This window comes from Mercurialis annua, linkage group LG6 (genome assembly GCF_937616625.2).
Source record: "Mercurialis annua linkage group LG6, ddMerAnnu1.2, whole genome shotgun sequence".
Taxonomy (NCBI): domain Eukaryota; kingdom Viridiplantae; phylum Streptophyta; class Magnoliopsida; order Malpighiales; family Euphorbiaceae; genus Mercurialis; species Mercurialis annua.
The window spans coordinates 32,943,964-32,965,268 of NC_065575.1; positions in this window are offsets into that span (position 1 = coordinate 32,943,964).

Consider the following 21,305-nt stretch of genomic DNA (forward strand, 5'->3'; position numbering starts at 1 on the left):
TCAAATAGAATAAATAATGTAATTTGAGGGGTTAAATAGACGAAATAAATAATTAAAAAATTTAATGAAACACAAAATTAATTTATAGGCTGCAGAAAATATGGTAAAATTTAAAAATTAAATAATATATTAAGCCGTCAAATTGAAGAAGTCAACTTTTACAATTTGCTTTCATCAAACTCCAAATTTTTCAACTTTCTTACATCTAAACATCGGTGGTAGTTCAGCATTTAGTTAGGAATTGCGGTCAAAATGCTTTGTAAGAAAAATGTGGTTCAAATTAAAATATATAGTTCAACTTTTATACAGTTTTTTTCAAGTGTTTAATTTTAATAAATACCAACTAAAACATGTATCATAATTAGTAATTAAATATAACTTATTTTATTTGAATGAGATGTTATTGTTTTTTCTTTTAAAAATAAATAAATTAGGAGTAATATTATATAAATTCATCAACTTTACAAGTTTTTTCATTTTAATCACGCTGTTTGAAAATCGTCATTTTCATACATGATCAACTACCAATTTTTCTCAAATTCATACACCGTTGAAAAATCCGGCAAAAATCGCTGACGTGTCAGTATCCGGTTCGTTATGGCATGTCACTATCTAGTTGACAACTCATCAATTTTTATCGAAATTTTGAATGGTGTTTGAATTTGAGAAAAAATGGTAGTTCGTATACGAAAATAACGATTTTTAAACGGTTGTGATTAAAATGAGAAAACGTGTAAAGTTGTTGAATTTTTATGATATTAACCCTTTAAATAAAGAAAAACATCAACATACAATATAAATCTATTAATACCGGAAAAAAAACTAAACCAAACAATTGATCTAATAAAAAAACTAGAAAACAAATTGAAAAATTTAAAAAAAACTGACAATTACCGTAAAGTTAAAGATTTAAGTGTTGAAATTTTTCTGACACCATATTTTTAAAAAAATTAGGCTTAATACATCTACGTGTTCCTATACTTTTCTCTTTCTGCATATAAGGTCCTTACACTAAAACACACCATAATTAAATCTATGCACTTTAATTTCCATCATCCTGATATGTTAACTTTCTATTAGCGCATGTAGTACACCCGCTGTTTATGAGAGTAGTATTCATTTTGTAGTTTGATATATATAAATAAGGTTCCTGCACTTTAAATTTTAGGTTTTTGCATTTTTAATTTATTAAATAATGACCACGCACTTATATTTTATAGAAACAAAGCCCATGTAATTGTTTTCATAAAAATAAAATTTTAAATTTATTTTAAATTTATTATAATTTTTTCATTAATAATATAAGATATTGATGAAATTTAATTAATTTTTTTTATAATGTTTAAACTAACAATAAGATTATAAATTAAATTAAGTTAATAAAAATATTATAATGTTTTTAAATTTTTTTAACTAAATCGTTTTAAAACTTAATATCTTATTTTTTTTATTAGATTAAATTTAACGATTACTTTATAAAAATAAATATAATTTAGATATTAGAATATATATTGTAAATGAGATCCTTACTCGAAACAAATTTAAAATTAATTTAAAAAAAATTGAAGGCCACTTAAATAAGGTTAATAAAAAAATTAGAAATCCATTCGGAATTCCGTCTTATATGTCTCCTCCAGAAATTGAAGTAGCCAGTTCTGTCTTGTAAGCTTATATAACACTCTCAAGTTCGAAATTGACATATATCAAGATCGACGTCTGTGTGATGTTGTTAAATTATTTTAAAAAATAACAAATCATCGGTATAGAATATCATTTTAATAATTTAATAAAAGATTAAAATTAGTTTTATTTCTGTGAGCTAATATTTACTTTTAAAAATAAAAAATCTAATACTTTTAACAAAATAAATATGATTTAAGTAAGCAATGGTAATTTAAAAATTTTAAACTAAGTAATGGTAATTTAAAAATTAAATTAAATTATATAAATAATAATTTTAACAAAATAAATATGACTTAAGTATTAAAGTATAAGTTTTAATATTTTATACTTAATTTTAATTTTATTAAACTAAAAATTAATGTATATACATATACACACAATCTCTATATTTAAAAGTGCAGGGATCTAAAATTAAAAAAATTAAAAGTGTAGAGATCTAAAATTAAAAAAATAAAAGTGTGTGTAATACCCCGTATTTTCAGACTTGTTTTGGTGGTTTGGTTGTCCGTTTAAAGCTTGGTTTGTGATGGACTTTGGTTGTGTTTTTCGATTCGTCATTTTCTCGTTGTGATTCCGACTTGTTTTCGGATTGATATATATGTTCGGATTAGCATATATGGTACCTTGGTTGTGTCATGTTAAGCGATGTATGTGTACCCCTTGAGCCTCTAAGTATTTGATGTTGAATTGATTTATTTCCGGGTTGTTATCAAAACAATGTTTACATGTTTTCCAAATCTGTCATGCTGTAGTAAAACGACCATATCTCTCAATTGAACCGTCAGATCGGGCTGCATTTTGGATATGTTGTACCTAAGAGGATTATCTTTCATTCGAACGCTCGGATCGTCGGTTCGACCCTTTTTCGGGTCAACCAGACCTGTGAACCGAACCTGCTGGGTAGATCAAGCCGTAGGTCCGTTCCACTTTGTTATTTTGGGTTTCAGTGAGTAAACCGGTTCTATAGCCGGTTCTACTGGGCAGAACCGGCCATAGAACCGTTCAGGTTCGTTTTGGAGGCTTTAAATAGACTTTTACTCGACCTAAACAACCCCTATTCAATTTTTAAAACCCTAAACTCATTCTAAGTCATTCCTAGGCGATTTTCCTCTGAATATTGGTGTCCATAATATTTGGTAAGTGTTTATAATCTACCTTTCATTGATTAATTCATTGGTTCCTTGGTCTTTTCGTTTTGGTTTCATTAGCTATGGTGTTTGATTAATTGTAGGCTTGTTCTAATCAATAAATTTATGGGTTCGCTTCTTTTGATAATTCAAGAGGTATGTATCACCTTTTACATTGCTTTTATGATAGTATTATGTGTTGTATTGTTAGATTGTTGTGTTACATCTATTTGTAGGGTGTTGTGATTTATTTTCTGTTTGCTTTTAATGTTAAATCTGTAAATATGGATTTGGTATTGTAATTGGCTTATGAATGTAAATTATACTTTGAGTGGATTGGATTGTTCGTTCTTATTGAAAGGTGTATCAAGTAGCGATATTCTTTAGCTATAAATTCTGTTTTTGGTCATATTAAAATCTGGAAATATAACTCTATTGGATGATAGGTGATTAGTTAAAGAACTGTACATAGGGTGGTTTTACAATCATTGGCTATTGCTTAATTAAGGTGTTAAGAGGGTTTTGTTGATATTAAATCGCTGTTTTAAATTGATTAGCTTTGCTGGAAATTATTTTCAAAATGCGTTTTAAGAAATGGGAGATACTACTTTGGGTGTTGTTGGGTTAAAGATTTAACTAATATTTTTACTAGATGTTAAAGCTTATTTAAGATGATTGTTATCAAAAGTAAAGGACTGGAAATGTGTTATTTAAAACCATGTTGAATTAATATAAGATGTTAAGAAGCTTTGAGTTGTTAGTTTTAAATCGTTGTTATGACATATAAGTGACGATGGTTTTTAAAGCTATTTTAAGGATATTTTCATATCTGAGTTTACTTGTTTTAAAGTGCTTGGTAGCATATTTGAAATGGCATATAAGGTGTTATTCGAGGTGTATGAACTCCGGGTGAAAATTGTCAAGTGTTGACAATTTATTGGCATGTTGTCGTTTGTAGTTTTGTGGTTTTGGTTAAGCTTGTGTTGAGTTCTCAAATTTCAAATTGATGTTTTGTTTAAAGGATTTAACTCTGGATATTTACTCTGGTTTAAGTTTGGATCGGGTTAGACTTGTGTCGCCCGATATATTGTGTTAAGCATATAGTGGATATATGGCTAACACACCACTCTGGGATTTTCTTTGGATTTCAAAAGATGATATATAAATTAATAATTACTCTGGTTTGTTTTCATCGAGAACTCACCTAAGTTTAACTGGTTATTGAATTGGTTGGATGTATCTGTACCTTGACTTTGGGATTACTTGTGTTCCGGATATTGTTCTTTGGTTGTGTTTGAGATGCTAGTCCTATGTGGTGTCTAGTATTCTTAGAGTTAGGGGTTGAATGAATTTTAACTTAAGTATTGTATCTAGACCCGTCGACTGTTCGTGCTTCGGAGTCAGAGCAGGTTTAGGTTGCTTGCCAGGTTATCACGTGAATTAGCAAGCAGTGAGTTTATATCGCTATTTACCGCTTTATTAAGTAAATTGTGTATTTTGATATATAAATATTTACGAACTGTTTTTAACCCATTATGGATCTGGATTGGAACGAGCTACTCGATAGGCTTGTATCGAGACTGAGTGCACCGGTAAGTACTCTGGGATCGGCAGACCAATGTCTTGCTTACGCTGGGAATTGACGAGAATTTGTTCCCGTCCACTCTGGGATTCAGTGTGATACGTCGCACTTACGCTGGGATCATTTCAATACAGTATTTCCATAATGTTAATTATATTAGTATAAAAGTGCTTTGAGGTTTTAAAGGTTTTCACTTAATAAATGTAAATAGTTGTATGAACTCATCTCACTATATCTGACCCCGTTGTTTTCCCAATTTCCAGGTTCATGATTTTGAGCGTGTTGGTGACCTCTATCTTTGTTGATTTTCCTCGGAGGTTTACATTTTTGTTTTAAATAAAGATGTCAAACTTATTTAAACCTCTTAGACCGCAGTAGTACTAGTATGTATCTATGTTACAGGCTGTTGTCATATTAGTCCGAATATTGTTTATGCATGTTGGCATGATTAATACTTTGGATATTGGATTTATATATAAGGCATGTTGTTGGAGTCTCGGAATTGTGCCGAGCATTCTGTTTATATCTTGTTATATAAACTGCTTGATTTTAGGTTAGAGTCTCGGTTGCCCCCGAGCAGTGTTTCTGCAGGTTTATATGTTCGATTTTTTTCCGCGAGGCTTCCTACGGGTTTTGGTACGACCATACCCATACCCTAGTGCCGGTCACGATCTCTGAATTTGGGTCGTGACAGTGTGTTAACAACGTTAACACTCACCTTAACAGAGGGATCTCAGAATGATGGAAGTGAAAATGCAAGAATTTAATGATGAGGTATTCTAATGCAGGGACCTTATATGCAAAAGAGAAAAAATTAGGGACACATAGAACTATCTCGGTGGAATTATCTCGGGTTCTGTGTCTAGGGAGTTTAACTCGGTGGAACTATATCGAGACTGTACCATATGGTTGTGGTTAAACTCGGGTTACTGTAATACCCCAAATATATTAAAATAATTAAGACGTGCCACGTGTCGTGAATCCCGATAAATTAAATTAAGAAGAATTTAATTTAATTATATTATATCAGAAATTTAGAATACTTTTTACTAAGCGTATTAGCGGGATTTGAGAGAAAAACTTAGAAAATTAATATAAAATAAAGTATAAATCTCGAGCTAATAATTATTTTGCCAAAATCCGGAAAATATTTTATAGTATTTATGGTAAAAGTTTCGAGTCAATCAGAGACCGTTTAAAATTTGGACGCAGATGCAATTTGGACTAAATTGCAACTTTTGAAAAGTTTCAAGGACCAAAGTGCAATTTAATCATTATATATATAAAACTGTCATCATTAAGGATGAAGAATCATCCAGAAACCAAATCCTCATATCATTTTCCATTTCCTTCGTTATTTCCGACAGTTCGTCGCTCGATCTTCGTTTCTCGTCCGTTTTCGACATTCTTTAGCTCGAATCTAACGTATTTCGATGGGGAATCATGGTAGGCTTGACATTTCACCTTTTTAACAGATGAATTTGATTAAATAGCGAGTTAAAGATTTAGGCCACGGAACGGTTTTATCGTTTTAACGATTTCAGATTCGATTTTAGTGTTTTGAATTTAGATTTCGTGTTATAGATGTTGTAGAGTGTTGTTTGAATGCCAGGTATGCCAAAATTTGTTGTAAGCACGTCGGAAATGGATCCGGGGGTGAAAACCCGCAGCTGTGCGCCGCACGGCCTAGCTGTGCGAACGCATAGCATTCTGTGCGATCGCACAGTGCTGTTCGAACGCACAGCAAGACTGTGCCGCACGCACAGTCCACTGTGCGAACGCACAGTGAGACGTGCGCTCGCACAGTGTTTTGGCCGATTGTTTTGTTTTGGAACTCCGTTTTGTATTCGCGTATCGTGATAGAAATCGATTAATTATTGATTAGTTTGAGTTAATTGACCTAACGAGGTTAATTGAGTATCGTTTTGGAAAAGAGAAACAAAACAAAAACGAGTTAGAAACCGTTTATCGGAATATACACGTGAGAAGCACGATAGTCGATGAGTTTTATATGTTGTGTCTCGAGTCTAGAGTCAATCTTAGAATAGGATTCTGATGTGAGTCAAATGTTTTGAAATCGTTTTAGATCCGGCAACGCAAGAAGCAGCTGGACCAGGAGCTCGGGAAGCTTGACGTTTCTGGGCACTGAAGTATTTTTGGATTGCGTTTTCTGTGAGTTTATATAAATTTACTTTTAAAGTATTTACGCAAGCAAATATTTTATATTGCTTTACGTTTGAATTGAACGTTTGCAATACAATGTTTTTACATGAAATACGCACATGTTTGGTTTAAAACCAGTATTGATCCGATGGAACGTGTTACCTATTGGGCAACAATAGGACTGCGTGATTACAAGTTTTAATTTATTACAGCTGTGAACTTGATCATGAATACGAATATGGAATTTGGATATATGAATGTGGATACGAGAGAGAACTCGGTTGAGATAACCTGAGCCCCGTATCTAGTGGGTTGAACTCGGTTGAGTTATCCCGGGGCCCACAATTTGGGATTAAGAGGTTGGTCGCGGCTGACGCGGTTGAGTTATCCCGGGACCGGACCATTTGGATCTGTTTGATTTGATTATATACGTTTGGCATGTTCGAGGATTAGGGTTTCAATCGGATCTTGTACTTGGCTACACGTAATTTGAATGTTATTGCATTGTTTTACGATTTATATGAATACTTACTAGTAAATATATGAACTCACTCAACATATTCCCATATACTGACCCCTCACAGTTTTCCCTCTCAGGTGAAAAGAAGTTTTAAAGCAACGGACTTCTATACCTCTTCCAGAAGTCTATTTTTTTGAAAGTATGTAAAGATACAGTACTTAACTTCTAGAGCTGCAGTATATAGGCATTTATGCCTTTGCTGTATCAAAGGATGTATGTAATTATTACTCTGATGTTTTAAACATACGTATGTATTATGTTTTCTGCGCTGTAACCGTTTGTGGCTGCCAGATGACATGTATAGCCTGGCATGGTTACAGCATGGCACATATTTCTGTATGTCATGCATGACATATATATGATATTTGCAAAAAAATTATTTACGTTTTTTTACGGGTTTCGAAGCTACCACTCCCATTCCCTAGCGTCGGTCTCGGATCATGAGATTGGGTCGTAACAATTAAACTATCTCGGGACCAAACCATAAGGAACAAGTACAAACAACTTATCAAAAGTTCGGCTCGACATGGATCTATAAGGACAATACGATCCAAAGTTTAAAATGTCTGTCGAAAACTAAAGAAACAAAACGAGAAAACACAAACATCAAGCCATAAGAATAAATAAAACATGTCAAATACGGATATGACATATATATGGTTTATGAGATGTATATACTATGAAATGTATATACGATCATTGAAACGATGAATTGAGTAAAGAATATATATAGCATGATTTGAGAAAAAAAAATATTCTACATAAAGCGGTTTTCAAACGTTTTCACTCTTTATATAATATTACTTGTAATTTGGTGAACTCACTCAGTTTCATATTGGCCCCGTTGCTCCTCCCATTTTACAGGAAGAGTAAGCTATGATTTGGTGAGTCAAGCTTCCGAATTTTTAATTTTCGGAAGTCATTTGTACAAGACGTGAAAGAAGGTTTGCATTCTAGCTGTCCGTAGTAGTCTAGATATTTTTGACTATGTATTTATATAATGCTCTTTAACTTTGATATTTATCGCAAATTGGGTCACATGTATTTTGATATTGTTTCATATATGAGACACGTTTTATAAAGCGAAAAATTTATAAGTGTTTTTAGGCTTGTTACGGGTTTCGGAGCTACCACTCCCATTCCCTAGCGCCGGTCTCGACTCATAAATTTGGGTTGTGATAATTGGACAACTGCATGAACGTTTAGTCCGACTTCGACATGGGCTTTTGATGGGGGGAAATTCTGAGGGGTCTTCGCCTAGTAGGACATTGTATTTTGTGTCAGGCATAAACGTTTTAAATGAACGTTTTTAAACTAAAAGTAAACGTTTAAAAGTAAACATTTTAATTGATTACAAGTCCATATGTTAAAACGATACGACGTTTTAGCTAGGGTTTACAATAATCAAGTGGACTAATATTAAAGGACTATAAGTCCATACCAAGAATGGTATTACGATTTGAATGAGAAGTTCAATATCGAGATTAGTTTATACGTTCTGTTTATAAAGTCATTTATATACAAAAATAATGTTTAAGTTTATCGTCTATACGATGGGAGTAAAGTTAGAAATTAAAAGTCTAATTATATGTTGACGTTTGTATTTTAACTAGATGTAACGAGTGTCGATCTGCCAAGTCAAGACACCATGGTGTTTGACTAGTGGATTACGAGGAGGATACGTTTTAGGGAATATTGGTTTTGTAAGTTTACTTTGTAGTTTTTACTTTTGAATATTTATATTTGAACTATTACAATAACAAATCGCACTAGTATAATAGAACCAAGAAACATGCATTGGAACAAGCTTCCTATTGGTTGTCAATATAAATGTATGATCACCAGTAATGTTCTAGATATGAGCATGTGTCTGACATAAAGGCCAGTTAAGTCATTGGGCGTTGGAAGTGCTGACAGTCCTGATTTAATAGGTAATGCTGAGACGACAGTAACACGGTTACGGTCACCGGTAACGTTGTGATGGCATTTTTATGGTTACGGTTTAGATATCCCGGATTAGACAGCAATGATTCAGTTTATGGTCTAAAATCTAAGTTGTGTGAGTGAAGACCCAGACAACAATTTTCCTTGTAAGGTTTCATCTAGATCAAGTAATTAGTAATATATAAAAATGTTTTATGTATATGCCTGTCACGACCCAAATTCAGAGATCGTGACCGGCGCTAGGGTATGGGTATGGTTGTACCGAAACCCGTACCTAACCTCGCAAATAAATATAAAATTAAATAAACCTGCACAAAAACCACTGCTCGGGGGCAACCGAGACTTCAACCTAAGTCTAACAATTTATATAAACAATTATATAAATAAATGCTCGGTTCAAATCCGAGACTCCAACAACATACTTATATAAAATCAAATCCAGAGTATAACATGCCAACAACATAAATAAACAGTCAGACCAATCCGACAAACCAAAGTATAATAATCAAAAAGACTGACTAGTTCTACTGCGGTCTAAGAGTAATAAATAGTTGACTAGTTTTATTAAAAACAAAAGAGCCTCCGAAGGAATCAAGAAACCGGAGATCAACCCAAAACTCTCAAATCATTAGCCTGGAAAAATTGGGAAAACAACGGGGTCAGATATACTGAGATGAGTTCATACAACTATTCACATTTATTAAGTGAAAACCTTTAAAACCTCAAATCACTTTTACACTAATATAATATAACATTATGGAAATACTGTATTGAAATGATCCCAGTGTAAGTGCGACGTATCACACTGAATCCCAGAGTGGACGGGAACAAATCCACGTTAATTCCCAGCGTAAGCAAGACATTAGTCTGCCAATCCCAGAGTACTCACCGGTGCACACAGTCTCGATACACGCTTATCGAGTAGCTCCAATCCAGATCTATAATGACTTAAAACAGTTCGCAAACATTTATATATATGAAAATACACAATTTACTTAATAAAGAGGTAAATAGCGATATAAACTCACTGCTTGCGAATCCACGTGAAAACCTGGCAAGCAACTTAAACCTGGTTCGACTCCGAAGCACGAGCAGTCGATGGTCTAAGAAATAAAGCTTAGGTTAAAATCAATTCAACCCCTAACTCTAAGAATACTAGACACCACATAGGACTAGCATCTCAACCACAACAAAAGTACAAGTCCAAGCACAACATCCATACATATACCTTCCATATCCAAGGTAATACCAGAGTCAAACAATAAGTTAAGCATAATTGAGTTCCCGTTGAAAATATAACCCAGAGTATTTATATAACTTACTTTAAAACTTTAAAACCAAGTGAAAATCTCAGAGTAGTGAATTAGCCTACAAGCTTAATCTCACATGTCGGGTGACCCAAGTCTAACCCGATTCAAAGATATGCCAAAGTAAAACTAAAGTATGATCTGAAGCCATTAAATCAAAACCACGTTCATTTGAAAACCATGGAACTCAATATAGCTTAACAACAAAGTAATATTTATACAATATGCTCAAAACTAGCCACAATTGGTCAAACCACCCAGAGTAGACACAAGCGTGTCAAATCACTTAAAATGATTCCAACAAGCATGTATACACCCATATAAGCCAAACAATGAGTTAAGCTTAGATGAGTTCTTGTATTAAAACCAAAATCCGAAGTTCTTACATAACTTAGATAAATCATTTAAAATCAATTAAAATTCCTACAGTAGTGTGTTAGTCATAAACCATACTATAAGCTCAACACAACATGTCGGGCGAGACAAGTCTAACCCGACCCAACTTAAACCAGAGTAAAATCCAAAGTTAATCCTTAAAACAAAACCAACATATTTGAAAACATAGAGCTCAATTATATGCTTAACCAACCCTTAGCCAAAAATGGTACAATAAGCCAACCTTATAACAACAATGCCATAACACTTTAATGAATCCAATTCATCTCAAAAGCTTAAACCAATTATATTTTTAGAATCAAAACCATTAGCCAAAAATCATACTTATCAAAACAAGTTATGGCAATTTAACAACCAATTATTACTCTTTCTATGAATCAACAATAATAATAATCAATCAATATTAACATGTGAATCAAGTTATGGCAGCCCTATATCTTCAAAACAGTTTTTACATGCAACACAAGGTATACTTGGATTCATAAGCCACAACAATCAAGATTCAACCCAACAACATGCCAATTACAATGATATAAATCGATACATCCTAGATCAGCCCTAACCATATAGAAACAGCCACAGAACTCACAAAATCTGAGTCATAACAACCAACGACGCAAAGGTAAAACAACAACCTAATAATATCAATGATTGAATTGATTAAAACAAGAATAAGATTGATTAATTACCTTAACAATCCAAAGAACTAAGAAATCTCAGAAATGAGATGGGTTCAATGCTACAAGAGTGAAATCAAAAGAAGAAATGAGCCACGAATCGATTCGATCACAAAACCAAAGAATTAAAATGAAAATGAAAGGATTAACACTTACCAAATATTTTGGACACCAATAATCAGAGGAAAATCGCCTAGGAATAGTTTAGAATGAGTTTAGGGTTTGTAAAATCGAAAGGGGGCTGATTAGATCGCGGAGTTTAAATAGGCCAAAACAAAGCTAACAGGACCTACGGCTGGTTCTACCCAGCAGGTCCAGTTCTAGGTCTGGTTAACCCACTGCCACAATAAAAAATGAGGTGGACCGGACCTACACGTTGTTCTACCCAGCAGGTTCGGTTCACAGGTCTGTTTGACCCGAAAAAGGGTCCAATCGACGATCCGAACAGTCGAATGAAAGATAATCTTTTTAGGTACAACATATCAAAAATGCAGCCCGATCCGACAGTTCAATTGAGAGATATGGACGTTTTACTACAGCATGGAAGATTTAGAAAATATGCGAATACTATTTCGATAGAAACCCGAAAATAAATCAATTCAACATCAAATACTTAAGGGCTCAAAGGGTACACATAAGTCACTCAACATGACACAACCAAGGTACCATATATGCTAATCTGAACATATTTCAATCCGAAAACAAGTCGGAAACACAACGAGAACATATCGAAGTGAAAACGCAACTGAAGTCCATTACATACCAAACTTTAAACGGACAACTAACCACCAAAACAAGTTTACACATAAGTCACTCAACATGACACAACCAAGGTACCACATATGCTAATATGAACATATTTCAATCCGAAAACAAGTCGGAAACACAACGAGAACATATCGAAGTGACTGAAGTCCATTACATACCAAACTTTAAACGGAAAACCAACCACCAAAACAAGTTTGAAAATACGGGGTATTACAATGCCATTTGAATATTCAAATGTAAAATTGTAGACTCACTCAGAAATATTTATATTTAACACCCCCCCCCCCCCCCCCCCGCTTTAATATTCACCTTTAAGGTTATGAAGTACGAGGTTGGACTTCCATAATAATTCTGGAAGTCAATGTCAATCATACCTCTAATGGTGCAAGTAGTTGAGTATTAGGAAGTCTGTCTTTCTGATTACAGTAGTTCATCTTATTTTGATAAACTCTGATTTGAACTACTGTATAAGATATATGTTTTCAAAGCTGCGTGTTTATCTAAAATGCTTGACCAGTTGTTATGAGATATGCTGATTTTATGTTAATAGCATTTTAGTATCGTATTAGAAACAAAGTAGGTGCGTCATAAGAGATAGATGTTTTCACTCTGGTTTCTTGAAATACAATTAGGGTTTTACGACCTAGTTTTCATATACTGTTGGCATTATATTTGGATACGGGTAATACGTTATGTGTAATGACAATTATGCTCGGATGTCTAGAGATACAATCACAGTTTACGAGCCCGTTTTTAAAAATGTGTTTTCGATAATCGAGAGAAAGGCCTTAACGGTATTTTCTGAAAACAGATCATATATAATATATAAACTTTGTTTGCAAAAATTTATAAAGGTTCCTAGGCTTGCTACATGTTTCGAAGCAACCACTCTCATTCCCTAGCGACAGTCTCGACTCGAGTTTCGGGTGGAAATTGGGTCACAACACCAAGACCGACGCTAGGGGTCATAACACCAAGACTCCCATTCCCTAGCGCCGGTCTTGGTGTTATGACCCAATAAAATAGAAAATGAATAAAAATATAATTTTTATTGGCATCGGGCTTATATTTTATTTTCGAAAAATCTTTTTACGATAATTGAGTTCCGGCTCAGTCTACTTGACTTTCAACACTAAGTCCAAATTTCATAAAAATCTCGATAATTAAATTAGACTCGCTCCGGGTACATTTCTTTATATTTCATACTTAAATGTGAATTTTTCCAATCTCGATCACCTCTATCTTGATTCATGACATATCTTTACCCAACTAAATTACAAGACATATGCGGGGTATTACAACTAGTTTATTATAAAAGAGTTTAATTGTAATAACTCAGAAATTTAAGGGATAAAGTATAGCCACATGTCTAATATTTTATTAGACGGGAATAGGTAAATTAAATTTAAAGATAAATTTAATTTACAAATGTCCCTAAATTTATATTATGGCTATAGGATTGCAAATTTAAATTTTTAGAATCTAAATTTGGTTAACTATATAGTTAAAGCGGATAATATGGATTTATGAATTGGGCGCAGAATGATTCATAAGTCCTAGTGAACATTTTTTGTGCTAATATTCGCGAAATATTTTAAAAAGGTTATCGTCAAAATTTGATAAAATTTGGAAACAGAAATTTTATCAAGCGCAGTCAATGCGAACTCAATAAATCAAAAATGATTTATTAAAAATAAAATATAAGTCTGATGGGAATAAAAAAAAATATTTTTGTTCTTTTTATATTTTATTTGAATTTTGGTAAAATTTTCACTAAATTTGAAACTCGTTTCTGTTTGTGCTACGGACGACTAGTTTAGAAGTTGGTTTAAATTGCATGATTGAATTAGCACTAAACTGCACTTTAACCAATATTTATATATATATAACATTTGATAGTGAAATGAAGGCCAAAAACTTCATTCTTCCATTCAGAAAGAATTGTTTTAGCTGCTTGCTTTCTCCAGACGTGCGAAACTAGGGTTTCGATGCCGCTTCGTCCGTTTCTCGATTCTAACTCTGTTTCTTCAACGACTACTCAAGTAATCGAGGTAGTATATCCGTATTAAACGTTTATTTCGATTTATTTTGAATATAAATCCGTTTATAAACGGTTACCGATTCGAATAATCATTTTAAACGATCGAATTGATTTTGAATTGTGTATACATGATTTTGGACGTTAGAATAGCATTTCAGACAAATTAAGCAGGACGTGAGGTCTCATAATCAAGATTTCGGGGATGTGCGGGTGCGCAGCCCGCTGTGCGGGCGCGCAGCCCTGACGGGCTGTCAGGGGTCATTTTCGTTAGGCTTTTTCGGGGGACTTCCGAGGGCGATTCCGAGATGCTTTCGCCTAGTAACCCGAGGTGTTTTCCTACCGAACCTAAAACATTTTAAATAAATGTTTTTCAACTGAAGCTAGATATTTTAAAACGAGGTTTTAAAAGTAAAGTAACACGTTTATAACGGACTTTAAAAGAGAAAGTCAACGTTTAAACAGTTTAAAAGATTTAGCAATCGGTTTTTCTAAATACCTAGTATATGATTAAGAATTATTTTGACAATTAAGTCTATACTATAAATGGTTTTCTTTAGGTATTGCTATACCTAAAATAACTTCTAGAGAGAAGTTTGAACGTATGTTTTAGAAGAAAAAAGACCATAAGTGTTACGTGTTTAAATGATTATACGTTTGACTATGAACTAGGTTTCTGAACCTATAAATCATATAGGAAACATATATTGATGTGTTTTATCCTGTTTGTTTTGTGTGTTTAGTTCGACCAGCAAGCCAGCAGTCTGACCTCGACCGCAGGAGTCTAACACACATACCACAGGAATAAGCATCAGACCTAGCGGTGTTTGTGAGTTCATTTGTTTACTTTTGAATATTAGTATTCAATTGTTTTTAAATCCAGAAATCACACTAAGTATGAAACTTAGCCAAGGAAGATCCACTAAAACGAGCTATCTATTGGGCAACAATAGGACTGTGTGATCACCAGTGATAATGAACTAGATTAAGAGGTAAACCTTATAAGCATATATATTGAGATTAGGTTGTTAAGTCAGATGCTTGCAAAGCGGCTTAAATCTATCGGGTAGTCCTAAGGTGGAAGGGACTTAAGTTCTGGCCCAGCAACCTTATACAGAGTTAAGATGGATGTGATACTCAAGTATACATCTCATCATGTATTAAACAAGAGTTGAGCATATGCATTATATATGATGGCTTTATAACATAACATAGTTAGGGTTTTATTTGGATCGTGGACTTTTAATATTTTGATATACCAATATTTTACCTATATTACTATTTTGGTATTTAATTGTAAACCTAAACTCACTCACAAATATTTATATTTCTAACTCCGTTGTTGTTTATCATTTTCATGTGCCTAGCTATCGGGTCTGGTCGAGCTTCCACCCTTTTCTATCAGGGAAGCTTTTCTTGTGAATATGTAAATAATACTTTAAACTTTTAGATGCTGCAGTAGTGTATATAGGTGTGCTATGCCAGTGGCCACGTCAGGGTTCCTCTGTTAATGTACTTTGATAGGAACCTGACTTTGTGTATCTCTACTAGGTGGCTACTTTTTAGGCATATGGTGTTTAGTGGTGTCCCTCTACAGGTAGGCTGAGCTTTGTGTCGTTGGTCTACACAGACACTGTGTATAGTGCTGCTGGCCTTACATTTGTGTGCCTACTGTGCAAGTTTTTAATATGCTTGATATAACGCTTTGAAATAGAAAATAGTCGATATTTTTTATTAAACATATTATTCGGATGCGTGGTTTGAGACAGGGATGCCTATGAGGCAAGGCACGTGAGCTAAGTCCCTGGATGTCACGACCCAAAATATTGAGCCGCAACCGGCGCTAAGGAACGGGAGTGGTAGCTCCGGAACCCATAGCAAGCCTCAAACCACTAATAATTTTTCGCAAACAATAACAAATAACAATAAACAACGGAAGCAAATATCTGTATATAACACATAAACAAATATTTACACTAACTGTTCCAAAACCTTGCGGGCTCTAGTTACCGTACCCCGTACGAACTGGCCTCGCGGTACTATATACATCAGTTAGTGAAACATAACATGTCACCGGCATCTGGGGCCTTGAATAAAACATAAAACACATAACCTATCAAAACGTATAAACAAGACAACAAGTAATATGTACAATCAAAATGTACTGCTGTCCAGGCTACGACTCTGTCACACGGGACCACTACTCCAGCATTCTTAAAAGTCAGAAACTATACATACACAGCTGACTTATGGACTTCAAAATTGACTTACAGCTAAGTCCACACACTAAGCACCTGAAAACATCAAAGGTGAGGGGTCAATATTTGGGAAAATACTGAGTGAGTTTGCATTTACTAACGGTATTATTATAAAAACATAGCATCGCATTTCAAGCAAACAATAATATAAAAGTAAAACATATAAACATGTATTTGATCCGTACGAAACTAATATCCTAGCATGCGACATAACTTTCGAATAATCAAATCATACTGATCCAGATAGTCCGAACCGGGAGTGCTCACACTCTACCTCGTCGATCGCGACCTATCTCTTAGTCCCAAAGTGTGAGTCCAACTCACTAGATACGGGGACTCCAGACTACACCGTAGCCGAGTGCTCACTCGTATCGGATTCATTGTCCAACTTCGAAATTCGTAATCATATCATGTCATTTCATATCATACATGTATCAATCATGAATTATATGCAAACACACTAGACTAACTCGATACTGGTGATCACACAGCCTATTGACACCCAATAGGTAGCTAGTTTTTTCGGACCGCATACTAGTTCTCGTATATAAAAACTTAATAAAACATATAACATGTCAATCAATTATATTTAATGCGATGCGTATAAACAATATACATATATATATATATATATATATATATATATATATATATATATATATATAATAACTTAATATGTAATACACGAAAGTAAAATGCAACTCACAGTGACCGCAATTCAATCAATGACGAGGTCGATGAAATGATATACCCTCGCTATCCCACGTCTACTGACCTCTCTGCTCGCTTACACGTCTGATTCATAATAATTGACGTTTAATAGTTAGTTATTAGTCTCGTGTTTTTATACGTATATTACTTTAAATTCTAGGGTTATATTTCATTCTTAGTGTTATTCGTGAACTCGATATTCCTTTTTCGTATTCACGATATATCGAACCCTGGTTCTCGTATTCGAGAAACGTATACTATCTTTAGCATTTTCCATTATTGTTGCCCACGTAAAACGTCGAGTTAAAACTTCACTTTTTAAATTATCGGGGTCCTTATTCGTTTTTAGAGTCTAATATTCAAAAATGCTAAATCCCGTTCAATTAGGACAAGAAGCCTATTTTGGTCCCTGTGGACCCACTATGCGGGCGTGCAAAGGCACTGTGCGTCCGCATTCTATGGGTGTGCGTCCGCATTCTATGGGTGTGCGTCCGCACACCTTGGGTGTGCGATTTCGCACACAGCCCAGGAAACGTCGTTTACGGGCGCCCCATCGTGCTACCACTCGCCAAACACGTATAAAACTTCATTTCCTTCAAAACCCGAAATTTTGTTTTTCCAAAAACGCCTAAATCGAGCTAAAAACGTTAAATTCCAAATCTTAAACTAAAACGGCCATAATTTCGAATTTTAGCATTGATTCTCGAGATATTACCTTGAAACGAAACTTGAAATCCGTAGAGTATTCGATTCTGAAGAAATTGCCGTGAAAACCGCTTAAATCGGACGTCGAACGACGAAATGGCGGCGAAACGACGGTATCGATCGATTTCTCTCAATTTCTCTCGAACTCTCTCTGCTTCTCTAATTCATATCTTCTTTCTATATATATCTTGGTTAAAGTGCCATTTGGTCCTTGTTCTTTTTGTTTGTTATCTTTTATCTTTTAAACTTTTAAACTTTTCTTTCGTACGATTTAGTCCATAACTAAATCAATAAATTCTTTTATTATGGCTTATACGTATTATTTATCTCCAATAAATAATACGAAACTCGATATTAAACTTTTCCGTCAAAATCTATAAATTTCCATTTTCGACACATAGTGGCTAAATTACCACTTTAGTCCCTGCACTTTATTTTGGGCCTTTCTTGCCATTTTTCCTTTCAATTCCACTTCCAACTCTAGAGTTGAAATATATCATTAAATTCTTTGCTATTATCTTTTCCAAAACCGACCTACTAAAACTTATTTATCTTAATTTTATCGGAAAACTTTCTGATATCGTCACTCTGGCGACTCGAAATTGGGCACGTGGCCCAAATAAATAATTAAACATTTTGGGGTATTACACTGGACCGCCGCACCGGCTTTCATAAATGCGCGTAGGCTAGAATAACTAGGGTTATTCAACCAGCATTTCGAGATTTCGCTATATAAATATTTTCAGAATTGTTTCTACGTTAAATGAAAAATTGTTTTAACAGTGTTTTCTGAAAATAGATCGTACGCGAGGTACGATCTAGATTTATATTTGCGAAAAATTTATAGAGGTTTTAGGCTTGCTACGGGTTTCGGAACAGCCATTCCCATTCCCTAGCGCCGATCGCGGCTCGAGTTTCGGGGTGGAAATCGGGTCGTGACATTTATAAACTATAATCGGTTCTTTGTTTCGTGAAAAATTTAAACTGAAATTAAGTTTGTTACAGGTTTCAGAGTAACAACTCCCATTTTTTAGTGCCGGTCTCGATCCGAGAAACCGGGTGATGAATTCTGTTTTTTGTAAATACTTTACTTTGTACGAGATATACAGGGTTTGATGCAGGAATTATATTGGCGGGCAGGTAAAATTTATTTTCACCTAGTATACTAAAAGTAATTAGTTTTTGATATTTTTATTAAAAAAATAATATTTAATTTAAAAAATGTCAATACCTTAAAATAAAAAATATTTTTAAATTAAAATAAATTAAAATAAATTATTAATTTCAAATTAAAATTAAAATAATTATTAAAACATATTAATTTTTTAAATGATTATAAACTATTTTCTAAATATATTTGAAACTATTATATTCTTTAATTATAAAAAATTTATCATTAATTCAAAATTTAAAAATAATATGTTAAAATAAGAATCTAACTTTAATTTTTTTTTATAAAATTACGAAAAAATAGAAAAATATTTACTTTCAATATATTAGGCAAGAGTTTATTTTTTATCTGACAACAACATTCTGATATGGAACCCTACATATCTCGTATGAATGAAATATTAATAAAAATGTATTTCGCACTTTATATATTTATTGGGTTAATTTCATATACAATCACCACCTTTACACTTTAATCACGTTTTTTTAAAAGTGTCAAATAAAATCATCACCTTTTATTTTTTTATAGGCTAATCACCTCAAAAACTACCGACCTTTCATTTTATTTTCAATAACACGCTGACCTTACAATTTCGTCAATTGCACCATATTTCGTATTTTTACGTTTCAATAGCACGCTAAATTAAAAAAATAGATGATTTCATGATTATAAGGATTAAATTTTATAAAATAACCAAATCTAAGGGTCATTTTATACTATTTTCTACTTGGCTAAATTTTAACAAGTCTCTTAACTTAAAATATGTTCAAATAAACCATCTTTTCCACTAATTCAAAATAAAGAAAAAAATTATCTTCCCCGACATCTTTTCCGCTCGACACGCTGCCGTTTCCGAATCCGCCACTGCCGCTTTCGGGACCAGCAGCTTGCCTCCTTCCGGCCATGGAAGACCAGCTGCTGGTCTTTCATGGCCGGAAGACCAAGACCGGCAGATCTGCAGGTCATCCGGCCATGGAAAACCAGCAGATCTGCTGGTTCCGGCCATTGGAGACCAGCAGATCTGCTGGTCTTCAACGGGGAACACGAGATTCTCGTCTTTCTCGTTGAAGACCAGCATATCTGCTGCTGGTCTTTCATGGCCGGGAAGACCAGCTGCTGGTCTTCCCCAAAGGAAGGTCTTCCATGCAAGACGCGCAGCTTGTCTTCCATGGAAGACCGGTGACGGAGAGCGCCGGCATTCGAATGGATTTATTTATGTTTTGTTATTAATTTATTTATTTTCTGTTATAGAGAAAAGGGTTTGTACATATAATGTAAAACATCATATGATAGTTAGAGTTTTTTAAAAATATGAATGATTTGTTTTGAACTTTATCCAAATAAAGAGTTTAATTTAATACTTTAGGGTGCTATTGAAACGTAAAAATACGAAATAGGGTGAAATTGACGAAATTAAAGATCGGGGTGTTATCGAAAAAAAAAAGGTCGGTAGTTTTTGAGGTGATTAGCCTTTTTTATAAATCTATCACGAATATGAAAATTCGGTGTATATTTGTTAACTCGACAACTGGAATTAACAAGAAAATAGTAAGATGAAGGTATTTTTGTATTAATTAGGGCATTAGTCAGATTATATATTATTTTAGAAGGAAAAGATATTGGATTTTTTTGTCGGTTATAGATTTACAAAAAAATAAAAACTGGTGATTTTATTTGACACTTGTTAAAAACGTGATTAAAATGAAAAAACGTGTAAAAATGGTAATTGACTAATTGTAAGATTCAGCTGATGAATCATTTTAGATTTTGGGTTTTTCTTTTTTACACTGCACAAAAAGCCAACGCCATTATATAAAGAGAAACTTAGGGCGTGGCATGAATTTCGGAATGCTTATACAATTATAGCCACACGTGATCAGATATTTTATGCAGCCAATTGGATGATAAATTCTTATCATGTGCTTCATTGAAAAAATTTATTTCAATACTTTATATTTTAAATTAATTATATTGACATATTAATTTATTTAAAATAATAATTTAAATAATTGAAACTAATAAATTTCATAAATTATTCATCAAAAAAATCATAAATTGTAAAACTTTATTAATATATATTTTTTTTGCTCTTTATGCTGCTTAACTATAATTTTTTTATTTAAAAAAAAATCAATTATTGAAAAAATTTAGACCGACATGGATAGCAAGACATAATATGGGTCATAGTAGTGTAAACAGATGATGAAAGGTACTGCTACTATTTCATGAATTGTAATTAAATAATAACGTTACCA